Source organism: Haliotis rubra, unplaced genomic scaffold, assembly GCF_003918875.1.
Source record: "Haliotis rubra isolate DU_JTF1 unplaced genomic scaffold, ASM391887v1 Scf141, whole genome shotgun sequence".
Lineage (NCBI taxonomy): Eukaryota > Metazoa > Mollusca > Gastropoda > Lepetellida > Haliotidae > Haliotis > Haliotis rubra.
In genome coordinates, this window is record NW_025765348.1 from 746,338 (window position 1) to 766,421 (window position 20,084).

Below are 20,084 nucleotides of genomic sequence, written 5' to 3' on the forward strand. Positions count from 1 at the left end.
GGATGTAATGACGAACAAGTTAGCTCACTATCGTTCTGGAACAGATAGCTTGTGTGTGTGACGTTCAACAAACGTTGCAGCTGTCAGCACCACGTTGTTCACGGATACCACCGCTACAATCTCCCAGTCTCCTATTTCACGGCGAATAATGGTACATTGTAGCCACTTAACGACCCAGAAACGAAATATACATCGGGGCAATAGTCCAATATATATATGTCATTTCTTGGTGGTGGAAGCAAGGCAATAGACAAAGAGTATGTCATTTCTTGGTGGTGGAAGCAGGGCGATAGACACGGTACATCTGTCATAACTGCCCCTTTGATTGATGTAGACAAGTTCGATGTAAATGCACCCACTACCACAGCCGACAAGGTAGCCTTGCTCCAAGGCTTACTGAATGCTGAACTGGATGTATAGTAATTTTATCCTTTAAAGAGGCAAGTCTAGATAAGCGGACAGTACAAGGACGCCAGTCTGTTATTTATAGAAATTATCATTGAAACTATTAAGTATTACCTTAGAGACGTGTGTACGTTAGCGGCAAGGATACATGTATGTCTAACAGAGACAGATTATGTTCCGTCCGTCAAGCTCTTACTCTATGTAGTGATATGTCCCAAAACGAAGCAAGTCTAGATTTACGACAGGTAATATGTTCTCAGTCTCCCGTCTCATTCAGGCTCCTTTTCAATCTAAATGAATCAGTCGAAGTTACACAGTTTCAGAGATAGACTAAGGCTTAGTCTCTGAATATATATAATTTTGATAGTAACAAACAACCCATTTATATTGAAAAGGAGCCCTAGGGAGACCAGCTTTATTTAGGGCTTTAGCACTGCAGAGAGGGCTTGGCAGTAGGGGAAATTAATGTGGTTCAGGGACTGTGAGACAGACTATTTCAGAGACTAAGCTTTAATCAAGGCGATATGTCATTTTGATATATATGTTCACAATGATATCGGTGACACTCTTCTCTACTTTCCATCTTGTTTTAGTTGATTCGCTGACACGTTTAGTGAGTATTGTTTTACGCCGTATCAGTAGCAACCAAGTCATGTCACTGAGGGGCACACGGGAAATGTGATACACACACAGCAGCGATATTTGGTATCGAACTCGGTATTCGACGTTACGACCGATCACTTCACCACTTAGACTACCGTCCCTTAGCTGCACTGACCGAATAGGGTCACTGCGGTCTGCAGTTGTTAATTCTTCACAGATCCATTCCCACATTTAATCGTACGAAAATAGATTACAATCGCATTCTCGCAACAACATGTAGCACGTGCAATATTGAACAGTCTGATTAGGTCTGACTAAGAGAATCTGTGTCTGTCCTTCCAGTGATTAACGCTGGCCAGAAATACTGACAACAGTAGGGAGTCCGACTCACCACCACACCACGTGCTCCCCAGCTCGTTCAACCTGTGATACCGTGTCTGCAATAGATCCACCAGCTCGATCACCAAGTACTGGAGAACCTGCATGCTACATGGTATTAACAAGATAGTTTGTTAAAGTGACTTGGATAATATGGTGGGTGGGTGAGTGGGTCAGTCAGTCAGTGAGGTGAGTTTTACAATACTTCCAGCAATATCATTGGGTATAAAAATACTCATGAAAACCAATAAGGGAACACGTGAAAGTACAAGTGTTCCTATATTCTTTTCCAGGTTTCTTCACAAGGTATGTATTGCCCTGTGGGTGAAATTCTGGGAATAAATAAAGGAACACCGGTACTTTCATGTGTTCCCTTATTTGTTTTTCTTGAGTATATGATCAACATTGGTGTGTGAGTGAGTTGGCCTGTCAGTCAGCCAGTCAGCTGAGTTTTACACCACTTCCAGCAGTATATATTGTCCCGTAACATCAAGCACCGAAAACGGGGATCACACATGGTAGTCATACTGGGGATCGAAACAGGCCTTTACGAGGCGAACGAACGTGTACTTTGACTACCCCACCTCCCCGTTTGGTTTATGGTAGTGTCCAGAAGTAACAGTGACCGGTTGGTTTATGGTAGTGTCCAGAAGTAACAGTGATGTTTGGTTTATGGTAGTGTCCAGAAGTAACAGTGACCGTTTGGTTTATGGTAGTGTCAAGAAGTAACAGTGACTGTTTGGTTTATGGTAGTGTCCAGAAGTAACAGTGACCGTTTGGTTTATGGTAGTGTCCAGACGTAACAGTGACCGTTTGGAAGTCCAGAAGTAACAGTGATGTTTGGTTTATGGTAGTGTCCAGAAGCAACAGTGATGTTTGGTTTGTCCAGTGAAGTAACAGTGACCGTTTGGTTTATGGTAGTGTCCAGAAGTAACAGTGACCGTTTGGTTTATGGTAGTGTCCAGAAGTAACAGTGACCGTTTGGTTTATGGTAGTGTCCAGAAGTAACAGTGACCGTTTGGTTTATGGTAGTGTCCAGAAGTAACAGTGATGTTTGGTTTATAGTGCAGAAGTGTCCATGTTTGGTTTATGGCAGTGTCCAGAACAGTGACCGTTTGGTTTATGGTAGTGTCGAGACGTAACAGTGACCGTTTGGTTTATGGTAGTGTCCAAGTAAGTGATGTTTGGTTTACAGTGACCGTTTGGTTTGGTTTAGTGTCCAGAAGTAACAGTGACCTTTTGGTTTTGGTAGCGTCCAGAAGTACAGTAACAGTGATGTTTGGTTTATGGTAGTGTCCAGAAGTAACAGTGACCGTTTGGTTTATGGTAGTGTCGAGAAGTAACAGTGACCGTTTGGTTTATGGTAGTGTCCAGAAGTAACAGTGAACAGTGTCCAGAAGTAACAGTGATGTTTGGTTTATGGTAGTGTCCAGAAGTAACAGTGACCGCTAATGGTTTGGTTTATGGTAGTGTCCAGAAGTAACAGTGATGTTTGGTTTATGGTAGTGTCCAGAAGTAACAGTGACCGTTTGGTTTATGGTAGTGTCCAGAGTAACAGTGACCGTTTGGTTTTTGGTAGTGTCCAGAAGTGATGTTTGGTTTATGGTAGTGTCCAGAAGTAACAGTGACCGGTTGGTTTTGGTTTATGGTTTAGTGTGTCCTGGAAGTAACAGTGACCGTTTGGTTTATGGTAGTGTCCAGAAGTAACACATGATGTTTGGTTTATGACCTTTTGGTTTATGGTAGTGTCCAGAAGTAACAGTGACCGTTTGGTTTATGGTAGTGTCCAGAAGTAACAGTGACCGTTTGGTTTATGGTAGTGTCGAGAAGTAACAGTGACCGTTTGGTATATGGTAGTGTCAAGAAGTAACAGTGACCGTTTGGTTTATGGTAGTGTCCACAAGTAACAGTGACCACACGAGTTATCCACATTTAAAGAAAACTGATCGATACAGACTGGACATGTTTAGATTACTTCAAGATGGCCATGATGGCAGGCTTTACGAAAGGTGCCAAAGTGGAAACAACGAAAACCTTCTGCTTACACGTAGTCTCTGAGACAATGTCCCTGTGTCAGTGCCCGTGTGCATGTTGACGCGGATTTCGTTTGTTTGAGTGTTTGTCATGGCAACAGGACCAACAGAAAGTTGTGGCTTGTGTTTTTTCGTGGATCTGGAAACTGAAATCTAAAAAAATGAAAAAATTAAGGTCATAATAAAAGGAGCGCTGTTGCTATGGGGATGTCACGCGTGATCTACGTGTGTAGTACAATGTTTTCTGTCTGCAGACACACGTTCCTTCAGTTGGATCACACATCTTGCTGTTCCAGGGGTCACTATTTGTGTTTTGAATTCTTGCTCTTTCTTGCTCTACATGTGTCTGACCACATCTTGCTGTTTCATTGGTATCTATAAAATACAAGTGATGCCATCGTCTATCTGACCACATCCGGCTGTTTCAGTGGTATCTACATGTGTCTGACCGCATCTTGCTGTTTCAGGGGTCTCTACATGTGTTTGACCACATCTTGCTGTTTCAGGGGTCTCTATATGTGTTTGACCACATCTTGCTGTTTCAGGGGTCTCTATATGTGTTTGACCACATCTTGCTGTTTCAGGGGTCTCTACACGTGTTTGACCACATCTTGCTGTTTCAGGGATCTCTTCATGTGTTTGACCACATCTTGCTGTTTCAGGGGTCTCTACATGTGTTTGACCACATCTTGCTGTTTCAGGGGTCACTATATGTGTCTGACCACATCCGGCTGTTTCAGTGGTATCTACATGTGTCTGACCACATCTTGCTGTTTCAGTGGCATCTACAGGTGATGCCATCGTCTGTCTGACCACATCCGGCTGTTTCAGTTGTATCTACATGTGTCTGACCACATCTTGCTGTTTCAGGGGTCTCTACATGTGTTTGACCACATCTTGCTGTTTCAGGGGTCTCTACATGTGTTTGTCTGACCACATCTTGCTGTTTCAGTGGTATCTACATGTGTCTGACCACATCTTGCTGTTTCAGTGGCATCTACAGGTGATGCCATCGTCTGTCTGACCACATCCGGCTGTTTCAGTGGTATCTACATGTGTTTGACCACATCTTGCTGTTTCAGGGGTCTCTACATGTGTTTGACCATATCTTGCCGTTCCAGGGGAAACTTTATGTGTCTGACCACATCCGGCTATGACAGAGGTCTCTACATGTGTTTGACCACATCTTGCTGTTTCAGGGGTCTCTACATGTGTCTGACCACATCTTGCTGTTTCAGGGGTCACTATATGTGTCTGACCACATCTTGCTGTTTCAGGGGTCTCTACATGTGTTTGACCACATCTTGCTGTTTCAGGGGTCTCTACATGTGTTTGACCACATCTTGCTGTTTCAGGGGTCACTATATGTGTCTGACCACATCCGGCTATGACAGGGGTCTCTACATGTGTTTGACCACATCTTGCTGTTCCAGGGGTAACTATATGTGTCTGAACACATCCGGCTTTGACAGGGGTCTCTTCATGCGTCTGACCACATCGTGCTGTTCCAGGGGTCTCTACGTGTGTTTGAACACATCTTGCTGTTACAGGTCAGACCACAGTGGTGTCTTAGTGCAGAATTCGACTTCTTAAAAGTTTATGAATAGATATCCTCTGTCTCCCAGCAACACCCACGTGTTCATGAAAACAGTGGTGTCGTTGGTGCTGCTGCGGTCATGCCAGCCATGTCATTGATTGGAGCGAGTGGGCCGGACATGATGAAGGAATATGTAACAGTTTACCTACACAGTACAAGTGTGGCGGCGAGATAAGCAAGCGAGACAGGGCTTAGTGTGATAGATATAGAACCGAATGGCTATGTCCCAGATCTCCTCACACAAAGGCCTTCCTTGTCCAACATAGATATCCAGTAAAGTACATCACTTTTTGGATATATGCTGCATTCTGAAAGAAATTAAGGATATATTTAAAACGAACGTGAATGAAAAGATAACTTATACGTTTTGTTTTATTAATCTAAATGATAAGAACAACGCTCTGAGCAAATGGGTATTGTATTTTGTGGCACTGCCACATCAACATTAGAAGGTAATAATCTCATATATACTTACAGTAATGCACTGTGGGGCACTTCGACTGACGTTTGCAGTCAGGTATGAAGTTTTCTCATTTCAAAATACATACAAAGCAAAATAGACAAAGTTCGAAAGGAACCCAGACCAATTCTTAATTTCACCTCAATTTAGACTTGTCCAATCATTCTGGACTAGACTGAGGCTTAGTCTCTGAATATATAGAAAAATTTGATAGTAACAATAAAACCATTTAATTTGAAAAGGAGTCCCAGTGAGATGGGAAATTCCCCTGAATAATCTAGACTTGCTTTATTTAGGGCTTCAGCATTGCAGGAAGGGTTAGGCAGTAGGGAAAGATAGTGTGGTTCAGGGACTGTGAGACAGACTAATTCTGGTCATGAGGGTCCTCTACTACTTAGTAATTATCAACGGTCTTGGGGGCTCGTTGGTACTAGCAATATGTATATCTCCGTTGACAGACCTACTGAGAGTTGGGTATTCGAGTTATACACTGCCAGTACACCCTGCATATCGAATTATATTAGCCAAGTCATAACATAAAGACCATCGCCTGTGTACTTGCATGATGATTCCTGTACTATCTCTCTATAAGCCCACGGGAATACACAGTGTATCTCATTACTTGATTATCACAGTTATTATGCATAGGGGAGCGTTATAGAGAGGATCCGCAATGCTGTCTCTGAAGAGGATTACTGTGTTAAAGACTTCACTTTGATGACGTATGCTTCGCATTTCAGGATTGGTTTGTTTAAGGTGTTTTGTAACTAAATAGATTATATGGGCACGTTCTTAGGGGAGATATATAATTGAATAAAAAAAACCTTTGTCAGTCTGAAGCTTTCTGTGATCCTGAGAATGTCAAACCTTTTAAGCTTTTTTTCATGTCAAAACGGTAATTATTAAGAACGGTACTTTTTAAAGTGAAAGTTTTAAAACGTTTTAAACAATCCCAAAGAAATTGAAAAACGATTCTTGTCAAAACGTCCAAAGTTAATTCGCAAGGGCAGATAATTCCCGATGATGACAAGCAGTAGTCAGAGACTACTGATTCGTGATATACTGTCACTGCGTTCAAGACCCTTCAGTGTGAAAAAACTTAGTTGTGTCATTCGAAACGATTCCTCCAGGATATCACTCTACACTAATTGTGTGTATGCAGTTCCTATGTATTTGTTATGATATATTTTCGTTTGTTTGTTGTTTAACGCCGCACTCAACAATATTCAAGCTATATGGCGGCGGTCTGGACCAGACAATCCAGTGATCAACAGCATGAGCATCGATCTACGCAACTGGGATACGATGACATGTGTCAATAAAGTCAGCAACACTGGTATCACCCAATCCTGTTAGTCGCCTCTTACGACAAGCATGGGTTACTGCAGACCATTTCTAGTCCTGATCGTCCCGGGTAAAATATATATTCAAAATACATTTTTGAGAACGGAGTTGTCAGTCTGGTTTTCACTAATACCGTTAGGATTCATGGTGTTTAATTGAATGTCTATGTTTTGGTAAGTCTAGTTTTGTACGTTATGGTACCGTTATGTCACTACCGGAGCAATGGTACAGGCTGCCATCAACGATAGTATATTCCACTGTTGTGTCTAACTGAGCTGTTGATGACTCTCCAGCCTCGATCTCGTGTCCGATGAAGGAGCGACGGCGGATATTGACGGATGATCCCAATGGGACGTCATTCGTCCTCATCAGCGTGCACAAGCCGACACGGGGACGATCCCGGCGTGAGGTTAGCAGGAGGCCTGCGGGTTCGTTCTATATTATCTCGTCCCAGAGGGGAAGATATTTATATAGATCAGACAAGTATCAGGAAATAGAGATGTGGATCATTGTAATGGACAATTTTCCATATCAGTTAGATATGCAACGTATGACACAAGGCTGTCGAGATGACATAGCATCTGCTGTGCCAAACACGTGTCAACACGTTCTACTTCACGTGTAGTGAGTAAGATTCTACGCAATATTTCAGCAATATCATGGAGGGGGACACCATCAATGGGCTTCACACATTGTACCTATGTGGGCAATCGAACCCGGGTATGCGGCGTGACGGGCGAACACTTTAACCACCTGGCTACTCCAGCGCTCCACTTCACGTGGATGGGTTCACCTCCTTACTCATTTGCATTTACTCCAGTGGATTGGGTCTGCCAGACGTCGTTGTCAGCTTGGCGACGTACCCCGACGAAGTGGATCGGTTGCTCGTGATATTGATCACGGGATTGTGTGATGCAGATTATTTGTTGCTTGGTGCGGCGTTAAGAAACAAACTTTTTACGAAACTTCCTGAATGTCGTTTTCTGCAGTAAGAACATGGTTAAGTTTACCGTTTTCACAAACACCCGGTCTCAACACAGAGTTACAATGATCCATTCATATAACAATCAGAACCACTTTGCCTTCTGACCTGACCTGTGAATTCGAAGATCCAAGTTAGAATTGGTCTTCACCGACCCATGTTTGAGGCGAGTAGCGGGATCGGGTGGTCAGGCTCGATGACTTGGTTGACACATGTCATCGTTTCCCAATTGCGCAGATCGATGATCATAATGTTGATCACTGGATAGTCTGGTCCAGACTCGATTAGTTACATACCTCCGCCATATAGAAGGAATATTACTGAGCGTGGCCTTCAACAACAAACACTTTTACCTTCTACTCCCTGTTGAATCTGTTTCGGCTGATTGACTTGTCTGCAGTGTTGACGTTTTAAATTCAACAGGGTTCTTTTTACGCTGTGAATCTTAAAACATGTGTTTTTAGTGTTAGGGTAACTTTATCGCGTGTGATTATTTGCTGATGTTTACGGTGATGATTTAGCGATTCTCAATTGTTATTTGTCACCTGGGGCGATATGACGTCACACTAGTTCATTGTTGAGAACAATACGAGGTGATGTCATCAACTGTTGATAACCTTCCATCATTTAAGCAATATACTGGCTTCAGCGGTGGGTATCGGCTGGGGGGTTGACATGTTTCTTAAAATTCTTCCTTGAATTTTTAATAACTTCCTAGAACCTCGAAACTAGGAATTATGGATTATCTGCTCCTGTGAAAGGAATACTGTAAATTTTAGATGGAAATCTTCGGGATTGCTTTAATTATTCGCTGAGGATAATTAATCCGTATCTGCCTCAGCCTTAATCCTCTTATCCTCTTAATGTCTTAATATCTGTTAATATGGACCGATTATACTATACTTGCTGGCGGGTTAATTGGCATGATTGAGCTGGTGTAGTTTCTGACTATAGTACCTCTCGCCTGGAGTACTGTCTCAGTAACTCTTGTGTGTACATTCACTTGATCATGAAGTTATCTAACGCTGTGTGCTGTCATGCTGTATTAATATATATGCGCGTTTCGGTCTAACTCGGTGTCCGTATGTGTGAGTGAGTGAGTTTAGTTTTCCGCCGCTTCAGCAATATTCCAGCAGTATCACGGCAGAGGACATCACAAATGGGCTTCATATATTGTACCCATGTGGGATTCAAACCTAGACCTCCGGCGTGACAAGCAATAGGTTACACCACTAGGCTACCCCACCGTCCCGGTGTTTGTATGTTTTTGTACAGACTGGTTGCAGTGTAGAATAATGACGCACGGATCCCTTGCGTATTCACAATTTCAGAGCCGGAATTAAAATTGAAACACACACTTCTTAACATATATTTCACTGTCTGTAATTTCTGCGTCCATTATACATGCAAAATATATGTGTTGCTGAGGAAAATCTTATGCAGAGTCAAGAAAGCCTACGATGTTAATGAATATGATGATCACTTTCAAATCACTTTCAAATTTAAAATGATTAACATAATGTCATATTTGTGATTGGTTTAGTTTTTCTGTCTTCGAGATCGAGGAGCCGCGTAAAGGTCGAAGACAGACAGACACAGCGTGTCGGACCAACGAAGGAACCCGGCCGATCGCGTTTGATCGGCCATGTTTCTTAGTATAACCAATACTTCAAGAGCCTGCTATTTGTATTGTCTAAATCAGCAAACCATCATTAAGAATATTGCCAACCCAGGAGAACAAGAACCAAAGAAAATGTAGCAAATCATTGGATTTCCTTTGTATAAGATTAAATACCATACAAAGATTTTGTCATAGTTGAAAGAAAGAAGGTTGTGTTGATAGCATGTACTTATGCAATCGACATGGCTATTTGGCTGATTGATCAATCGATTCCTGTAGCCCTGGCCATAAGGAACGACATCAGACATGATTCAATCAGAAAAATGCGTGATGTTGTATTTCTAGCGCATGGGGAAACTGACAAGACAAGTGATGGATGGGTGGCGTGGATGATTAATTAACATGTCTATATCACTATTGATTGAAATGTATCATATATATAAATCTTCGACCCGCGTCTAATTGCTTGGATGTGGTGATTGCATTTTAGATAATTTCCTTTGACATACAGAAGTCTACAGACTGCTTCTTTCATGGCCTTTGCATGTCTTCCCTCGCGCTCATTGTGAATTGTGACCCCTGAAGATCCGGTTTAGAAGTTGTCTTCAGTAACCTTTGTAGAAAGAGGCAACTAACGGGATCGGGTGTTCAGACTCAGACTTGGTTGACACATGTCATCGTATCCGAATTGCGTAGGTCGATGCTCATGCTTGATTGTGTGGTTGACAAATGTTTAGACTCGATTATTTACAGACTACCTCCATATAGCTAGAATATTGCTGAGTGTGGCGTTAAACAACAAACAAACATTATTTGCGTTCAACGCGGCATCTGCTTAAATCAAAGTGACCATGGTCCATGAACAATACTCACAGTGGTTGCAGTTTCATTTGGGGATTATGCCCATGTGACCAAACCACCCAAGATGTCCCTTAGTCGTTACTGGATCTGCTGAAAGTTGAAATCTTAAACGGTGAATGAATAAGATGTTACGTCGCTTTTAGAAATATTCCAGCAATATTGTTACTGGGGACACCAGAAATGGGCTTCACACATTGTATCCGTGTTGGTGTCGAACCTTTGACGTGACAAGCGAAAGGTTCAACCACTGGGCTACCCAATTGTCGGAAGTGTGTTAATTTTGGTTTTGGGGCTGGGTAAAAGTAAGGAATGGTAGGAATTCCATCCCATAGTAAAGTGACACGTTCAGATACCATTAAAAGGGTTAAACCAAAACCCACTCACTATCTGCTGTGAATATTGCTACTCATATAGCTGATACGAGTACATGTAAAACATGTATATGAAATATTGCATCAAAGAATGATAGCGTGACAATTGCACAACGTTTGAAAATATGTTAATGTGACAGAAATAATATCTATTCGGGTTGTATATATTATATACGAAACTTATGCAAACCCTGTCACACAAAGCTTGTAACAGCTGGGCCTGTCTGCATAATTGCCTGCCCATTTGTGTGTATTGCTTACGTTTATTGGCATATATAGTATAAACCTATCCTTTGAAATATCAGAGGGCTAACCCAACCAGGAAGTACAGCACTTGTGGTGATCTAGTTTGCTGGGGTTAGTGTGGAAACCATGTCCACTATCGATTATCGGAGGACTTGTGGTGAACGATTATCGATTATAACCGAAATATATACATTTTTATTGTAATCACCAATTTTAAGGTTTTTCCCCAGTTTTACTAATTAATGTTTTTATAACTAATACTGTCATGTAATGAAATGCACGCATGCAAGAAAGACACTGGAATTGTAATTGAAAAATAAAAGTGCAGTGGTAAAAATTTTACAATGTACATACCTTTACGCTATTGAACGCATCTTTGTTCGTGAATATTCGTCAAATGTAATGGTTAGTTTATTCCATTCAAGAGTGTTATACTAAAACAACAAAATTCCGATTAATCGAAAATATGTTTTTTTCAATCGATAATTATATTTAATTCTTCTTTCGATTGATTTTCGATTATTTTTGATCATCAGAACACCACTAGCTAGTGAGGGATCTCAGTGTTCACCTCGGAGTCATGTTAAAGTCATTATAACCCTGTGTGTAAATATTTACTACTTTGGTGAAACGTCCCTGCGTGTCCGTGACAAACTAAGTGTATTGGCACCAATCGCGATTCGAACACGATCAGCGGATCCTGGAGCACAAAGGAACGCCACTCTTCATAGTGCCTATCTGATCGTGATGTACATGATTGTATGAAAGACCCTTCGCTTTATTTGTAGACTTACACAAACTGGAGAAGTAGAACCCTTTAGGGAGCTATGAAATCCACAAAAATACGTACTCCATGTGCAGTAAATGAAACACCCCTGATTGTTTATCATCCAGATTAACGAATGCTTATGATATTGTTACTTCGTGTTCGTGTAAGCGTTCATAACTAGAGGGGCGACGGGGCAGCCTAATGGTTAAAGCGTTGGCTCGTCACGCCGAAGATCTGGGTTCGATTCCCTACATGGGTACAATGTGTGAAGCCCATTTCTGGTGTCCCCCGCCGTGATATTGCTGGAATATTGCTAAAAGCGGCGTTAAACTTAACTCAGAACTCAGTCAGTCAGTCCTAACTGGAATGTATCAACCGTCTGAAGAGGTTACAATGTAAAGTGACCTTCACCTTCATACACGAGCGAGGCTACGACAGGAATGTACGCCGGAACTTATGCCATCATAGCAATGTTACAAGCCCGTGTATATTTCGTTTGTTCTTTATCACGGATACAGATGAGAGTACAGTGAGTTTCATTGATCTTTCAAGTTAGCAAATCACAAACCCGTACTCCACAGCCTATCCAGGTAATGTCAACTGTTCTCTCACATCCTGCCATCCTTTTGAACATCGTGATCACTAGACTGATTTTTAGATGAAAACGGAAACAAATTTCACAGACAACGGAATCGGATTTCATCCGTAAAATATGTAATCGGACACCCGCGTTCTTTTGTTGGTTCCGCTGACGCTCAGGCCTTTCAGTTCCATCGTGATGTGATGAATCCATGGTGAAGTGCATCCTCCCAGTTGTACGCCACAACTCTCGCGTTGAACCCCCGTACACCGAACACCTTACATTTACAGCATGAATTTAAACCTTGTTAACACATGCATTCATTCCGTGTGAAATTAATGTTCGGATTTGCCACACTCATTCATTCACTCTATGTGAAAGTAAAAGTACGGATTCGCTACATACATTCACTATATAGGAAGGTTAAAGTACAGATTTGCCACATGCATTCACTCTATGTGAAAGTTAAAGTACGGATATGTCACATGAATTCACTCTATGCGAAAGTTAAAGTACGGATTCGCCACATGCATTCACTCTATGTGAAAGTTAGAGTACGGATTTCCTACATGAATTCACTCTACGCGAAAGTGAAAGTACGGATTCCACATGCATTCACTTTGTGTGAAACGCAACGTATGGGTTGCATTCATCTAAATTAGAGTTGTGTTTTTCTCTGAAATCTCGCAGATTTTAGCGGATCAGATTCCAGCAATAGTTGGTGTCAATGATATTAATTATTTGTCTTCTTGCAAGTTTAGCATTTTACAAAAGTTATTTTTTCTCGACATTTTCATTTTCTTGCCTTCAAGGACTTCTGTTAGTATTGTTAAGCAAAACGACGCTTGAAACCAAGCTGGTATTCTATCTTCGCCAAAATGACATTTAAATGTCGTTGTATCATACTGACATCGTCGGCCACATTGACATTAGCACTTCATCCTATACTTGTCAGCCCGATGATAGAAGAACTATTGCGGTCTTTTGTTGAGTTAGAGATGTCCTATACAGTCGCGGGTCGTGCTTTACAACAGTCATGTTTGGTCTACATTCAGTTTAGAGTACTAGGGATTTTATTGGTGTTCAGAATGAGGTGATGGCAACGTTCTGAAAGTAGGCTACAGGTTTAAAAAGACAGACCTAATTGAATGAGGGCAAGCATACATCTCATGTATATATATCACCCAAAATACTTCCCACGTACCACTTGCTTGACAACGACATTAGAATCTATGTCGAAACGTCGCCTATGTAGAATAAAGAAGGTGGATATCCATAAAAATAGTCCTCATTGTTCTAATTGAATGTGGCAAATTATTGCTCAGTGACAAAGGGCGAAGTATCTGTTTCTCTCTCCCTCCCCTTCCCCCTCCTTCTCTCGAACACACACACTAACACACACACACACACATCACTCACACACACTGAGGTATCCAGCCCTACTTGAATGCTAAAGCCCTAAGTAAAGCAAGTCTAGATTTCCTCAGGTTCTGAATTTCCCATCTCACTGGGGCTTGTTTTCAATATGTATGGGTTTATTTGTTACTATCAAAATCATATATATTCAGAGACCAAGCGTTAGTCTACCATGTTGTTTAACATCTCTGAGAGACGCTACTCAGTCCGCCGGTTATCTCAACCTGTGACATCTGTGGCTGCTTCATAAGTGACTTTCAGTTTCTGCCAAAGGTTTTAACGCAGTGAGTGAGTGAGTTTAGTTTAACGTCGCACTCAGCAATATTCCAGCTATATGGCGGCGGTCTGTAAATAATCGAGTCTGGACCAGACAATCCAGTGATCAACAGCATGAGCATCGATCTGCGCAATTGGGAACCGATGACATGTGCCAACCAAGTCAGCGAACCTGACCACCCGACCCCGTTAGTCGCCTCTTACGACAAGCATGGTTACTGAAGGCTCATTCTAACCCGGACCTTCACGGGTTTTTAACGCAGACATTCAGTTTTGTTTTAAATATGGTAATGAGGAGCTTCTGCCAAATGTGTATAAATAGTTTCTTCATATCTTACGTTATATATCAGTGTATCATATATATTTCTCAAATGAGTGTATAATCAATGTTCGTAGAGCTTTGTTGTCAGTGGTGGGCGTTATCACCAGCAGAGGTAGATCAGTTCTTGAAAGCTTCAGTGATATAGCTGAAACCCCTAACTCCTCTCACATTAGGCACTGAAGATAACGGTTGTATCTGTGAGTACCATCTCCCTCTATCCTTGGCCCTCCATGGAACGCATGCATGGGTCTACAGACATATCGTTAATGGGACCCACGTCTCACCGGATAACACAACATATATATCCGTCATATTTGCTCGAAATAGTCTTTGAACACAAAAATCCTTGTGATATTAAACTAACCGTTTTGGGAGAAGCTTCTCTGCTAGAGTACCACACGTAGTGTTTGTCAATATACGTGTTTGTTAACTATATTGTTCGGGGTTTTTATAACGCGGGGTCGAATGTTCATTATTCATCTAATAGCTTCCGAATCAGTTACAAAACATTGATTTATTCCTTGTATATTTAACAATGCCTGGACTAAAATTGAGTTAGTCTATTGCCGGAGAGACCCGTCACTTTCAACTTGGATCTCCGTCTACCAATTTTCACTTCCAGCGACATGAAAAGCCAAAGATGAGATTAACACAGACCGCCCTGTGATTATTGAAATTAAAGCACGAAACACAATTAAAAACACGGACCAGCATGTCTTTAAAGCCTAAATATAGAGAAAGAAATCTAGTTATCGACTCTGGTGATCAGATATTAATTACTGATGTGCCTCAACGTCAGTCTTCAGAAAATAATGTTCTTGGAGGAGGTTTACGATGTTCATCTTCATTCCTCTGTTAAATTATTACTACTCCTTTAATCCATTCGTCGTCCGTCAGGACACTGGGATAGAAGCATGAATTATTCTGTTTTACTTCAAAAGGCATATTCCGTCGAGATGGGTCCTTTGAAACTCCGCGCAGCGCTGCAGTGTGAGGTGATCTGTCGTGAGGAGTCGTCCTACTGGGTTGGTAATTGGGAAACTTGCGATGGTGGTAGCAAACTATGGTGATATGGAATTTTGTATCGCGCCATAACAATCTCCTGTTTGGATTACTCGGAAAGTGAAGATAGGTGGTCGAACCTGTTTATCCCACGCCATCATTGACAGGTTTTGAGTAGTCCTAGTGACCATTAGATAATACATTTTATGGTTTCCGGAAGTATACAGCGAAAGGCATGTCGTCTGCTGACATCACATTGAAACTCTTGGTCATCTGATTAAGCGACTTTTAGCCTGTTTTCTTGATATGACGTCAAGTGTCGTCTGCTCGTCACTTGTATTTCAGGTTCTGTTTGTGGGCTATCTATGTCGTCTGCTATATCTTTTCACAGATCGTCTGTTGTGACGAACTCTACATACATTACTTCTGATGTCGGTAATCTACGGATGCTTATTTGGTATGTCAGCTTTACATGTTTCTTGTTGTAGATAAACAAGTATCATTGTCAAGGCAACAGGAACAGATGTAAACAGATCTTTCATAAACAGTTACATGACCCAATGAACAAACGTATAGGACAGCCATCAACAGATGGTTGCGGCTGTTGAATTTGAATGTACAAAAGTAACATGTTTTCTCGTAACTGACCCTCCCCACCACTTCCCGTCAAATATGGCACCAAAACTTCTATTGTATAACATTTGGCAGATGTATCATAAGAACATGTATCTCTCTGCAATGCGATTAAATCGTGCGATCCAGATCCCATCTGAACTAAACAATGATATATTCCGGAACTGTTGTTATCCTTTTCCCAATCGCTACATTTCACAATGCATATTACAAGTAGCCAGTGCTGAACCTTCGCATTGTTTGCCACCGTTTGAGCGCAGCCGACGGCAGACTGGTTGTTGGACGGTCGGGAATTGGTTTGGTGTGATGCTTCCTGGCCTAAGCAGCCACACATTGTCTGTCTGAAGCATCGTATGAAGCAATAACTATGTCTGCTCCCAGGACATAGAAACAGCATTATGTCTCAACTGCAGTGAAGCAGAATCTGACATTCTTTTAATCTTTGTAGTTCCAGTTGTCGCGTCCATTAAATCACCATAGAGTCATCTCAAGTCTGGTGGGTCGATCTCAGCCGGTGCTTCATATGATCATCCCGTATACGTCTGTTTCCACGGGGTACGCGCAGTAGTTGGAATAGTGAAACAAATGCACGTGCGGTCCGTGATGAGCGTTAACTTAGACTACCGTAGAAACCAACCCTTCTTGTTCTCGGGTTTCATTTAATGTGCATACCCCTTGTAATACATACCAATAATAGCGATTTGAAACTATGATCGTTTGTTAAACAACTTTTATCCTAAGTTGAATAAAATTCTGAGATTTTAATGTTCAATTGGCAAGGTAAAGTTATGAGGATTCGCAATCTTAATTTCACATTATTTGATTTATTTAGTGAAATTTTTGTTTCACTGCAAAAGTGAAATTCATCGGTACGGGTCTTTCACTGCAAACAGACTATAACTCACAGTCCCTGAACCACATTATTTATCATTCACCTGATGAAGGGGCAAGTATTAGCCCAGTGTGTAAATAATAAAGAAATTGCACAGTCAAATCAAATGTGTTGTATTGCCCCACCAACTTCTAAATGCTTATCAAACATCACATTATTTTCCTATCCGCCCTACCCTTTCTGCAATGCAAAAACTCTAGATGAAGCAAGTCTATATTCCCAAGATTCGGGTTCTGGAGCTCTGTGTTAACTGGGCTCCTTTTCAATTTAAATTAAGCTATTTGGTCGTGTCAGAATTATTGAGATTCAGAGTGAGTGAGTGGGTATGGTTTTCGCCGCTTTTAGCAGTATTCCAGCAATATCACGGCGTGGGACACCAGAAATGGGCTTCACATATTGTACCCATGTGGGGAATCGAACCCTAGTCTTAAACCTTACGAACAGATGCTTTAACCATTAGGCTACCCCACCGCCCCTATATTCAGAGGCTAGCGTTAGTCTAGTACTGACTTGGTCAATGACAGGGAAAAGGAAATATTGCTCAAGGAAAGCCATTTCTATTTAAATCTCACCCTTCTAAAATGTATTGTTCCGTACGTATATGGATACGCTCGTTCCCAGAGGATAATTTTCATTTTATATCGTACGACATTACATTATGGTTCTTATCAACTCAATATCGAAATATTATACTCCTTTAAGAGAAACGAATGCAAGGAAAAGTAACTAAATATGCAGTTGGTGTCAACAACCTCAAGTACAGGCAGTGGTTCTTATATACACACAAACACAAGCCGTAATTGGATTTAAAACAATATTTATAGAGATTTCGTTGAAATGTCAGGGAAACAAATATAGGCATGCTACACTAAAAGAAACCGTATGTATGTGGCTATTTGAAATGTCGGGTCAAAGTTTGAGATTAACTGAAGAAAAACAAATAAACAAATATACTTGACAGCATGTGTCAAGAAATGTTTATCGCCAACTGTACGCCATACGTAGCGCAGCGGTCAAGCAAGTAGATAACCAGTTTAACTGACTGTGACCACCATTTACAAGCGAGCCATTGTGCATGTTCCCCGCTCATCAATGGATGGCCACTTGTTTATCAACCTGTGCCTGGTGAAATAATTAGGAGGTAAATTGTTTATAGATGGCCCATTAGGAAACCGGAAGGTTTTAGATGCGAGATGTGAAGCTAAGTGGAGTCGTTTATAACGTGATGTATGATATTCATGTGATACGCATAAAGAAGACGCCATTGTGGTTATAAATAGACGTGATGTAATTTCCTTTTACCTTCGCTGGGGGTCCAGCTATAACAACATGCGATGTCGGTCTGCATATTGATGACTGCATCTGCGTTTGAGGTTAGCTAATGTATCTAGACCATTTGCTACATGCCACCTGGTTTATGTCAAGTCCATATATACATACATGTGTGTTCATGTAACAAATGGAAGATAAACCACATGCCATTATATCTACATGCGCACGCAGATATCTGCAGAAAAAATCATGACGTCTTTCATTAAACGAACTCGGAGATGAATTTATAGACTAAGGCTTAGTCTCTGAATATATATAATTTTGATAGTAACAAGCAAGCTCATTTGAATTGAAAAGGAGCCCAGGGAGACCAGAGATTCAGAAACTGAGGAAATCTAGTCTTGCTTTATTTAGGGCTTTAGCACTGTAGATAGGGCTTGGCAGTAGGGAAAATAATGTGGTTCAGCGACTGTGAGACAGACTAGTGAATTTATACCATGCATATTGAACTTAAGGCAGGGCCTTTGAGCGTGGTGATGTTGAAATTTGTAACAAAGATATATACCTGGTAACTTAATTTCTTCACCTGGACATAATGTCTGTTTGTACAGTCGGCTGTATATTTCAGACTAAACCATAGGTATCCCACATAATGTTAGTCGCCTATGTGTCGATATTGGAAATGTCTTCCAAATGAGGCATTGAATGTTGTAGCCTTGAACAAACATCTTTGTAGAAAAAGCGTGGTCGATTGTACATGAAAAGCTTAGAAATGTGGACACTAAAGATTTGAGGTGATCACACACACACACGCACGCACGCACGCACGCACGCACACATTTCACTGTTTATCTAGAATTGCCCCGACAACATGTGTGTGAGATGCATCAAATTTCGAGTGTGGCGTAAGCATGGTACGTTCAATGAACCGACGAGGAGGTATGGTACAATGTCAAAAATAGGCACCAGTTTCTCAGGATCATAGACAGATGGCAACAGCTTTCAATTTTGGCAGATAAGAATAAGTGATCATGTGTCTTGTATTCGGATTCCCAACACTTGCATCAGTGGAACTAATAAAAATGCCAAGTTACAGTATGACAATAATACGGCGATAGAAACAGGAAGTGGGGTGAATGAGCGCCCCCTGGTGGACTAACTCAAACCACTGACGGTATGCAAGCTGGGCAGCTCTTTGATGGGGGATGTAAGGCAGGGAATGGTGGTATGCGCGCGTCATACGCTACGCTAAACAAGCACAGATGGCGCTAATAACTACAAACGAGAGACTTCCTTACAAAAACAAAGATTGTATACACCTTAGAAATGCGATCCAGTGGTCGCCTCGACATGCTTCATCATATCATATTGCAAAATATCCAACTTCACTCTCCATTCACACAGGTACTGTTGACCTCCATGGATGTTCAGTATTTGGGATGGTTGGTCAATGCGTAGACAAGGGTTCTGGTGATATACAGAGAGGTAAAAGGAATCTGGGATGGTTTTCAGTGCATAGACAACAAGGGTTCTGGTGATATACAGAGAGGTAAAAGAAATCTGGGATGGTTTTCAGTGCATAGACAACAAGGGTTCTGGTGATGTACAGAAAGGTACAGGAAATCTGGAATGGTTTACAGAGGCTGGAGGTTGTGGTGACACACAGAGAGCGATCAGGATATCTGGGATAGTTAGGCCTTACAAAGACAGCTGGGGTTGTGGTAACCTGAGGTGAGATGAAGACATCTGTGATGGTTGTTCAATTCAAAGACATATGGGGCACATGGTGACATACAGAGTGGCCAAGAGTTCTGGAGTGGTGGGTTACTTCATTGAAAACTAGGCGTTGTGATCAATAAATAAAAGGGGCAAACCCTTCTTCACAGCAACAAGAAATCTCTGCTAAAAAAAGAGGCAACTGTACATTTAATTTCAGACTGGAATATAGGTATCCAACATAACTTTTGTCGCCTGTGCATCGAACTTGGAAATGACCATTTGTCCACCATAAAACATATTTA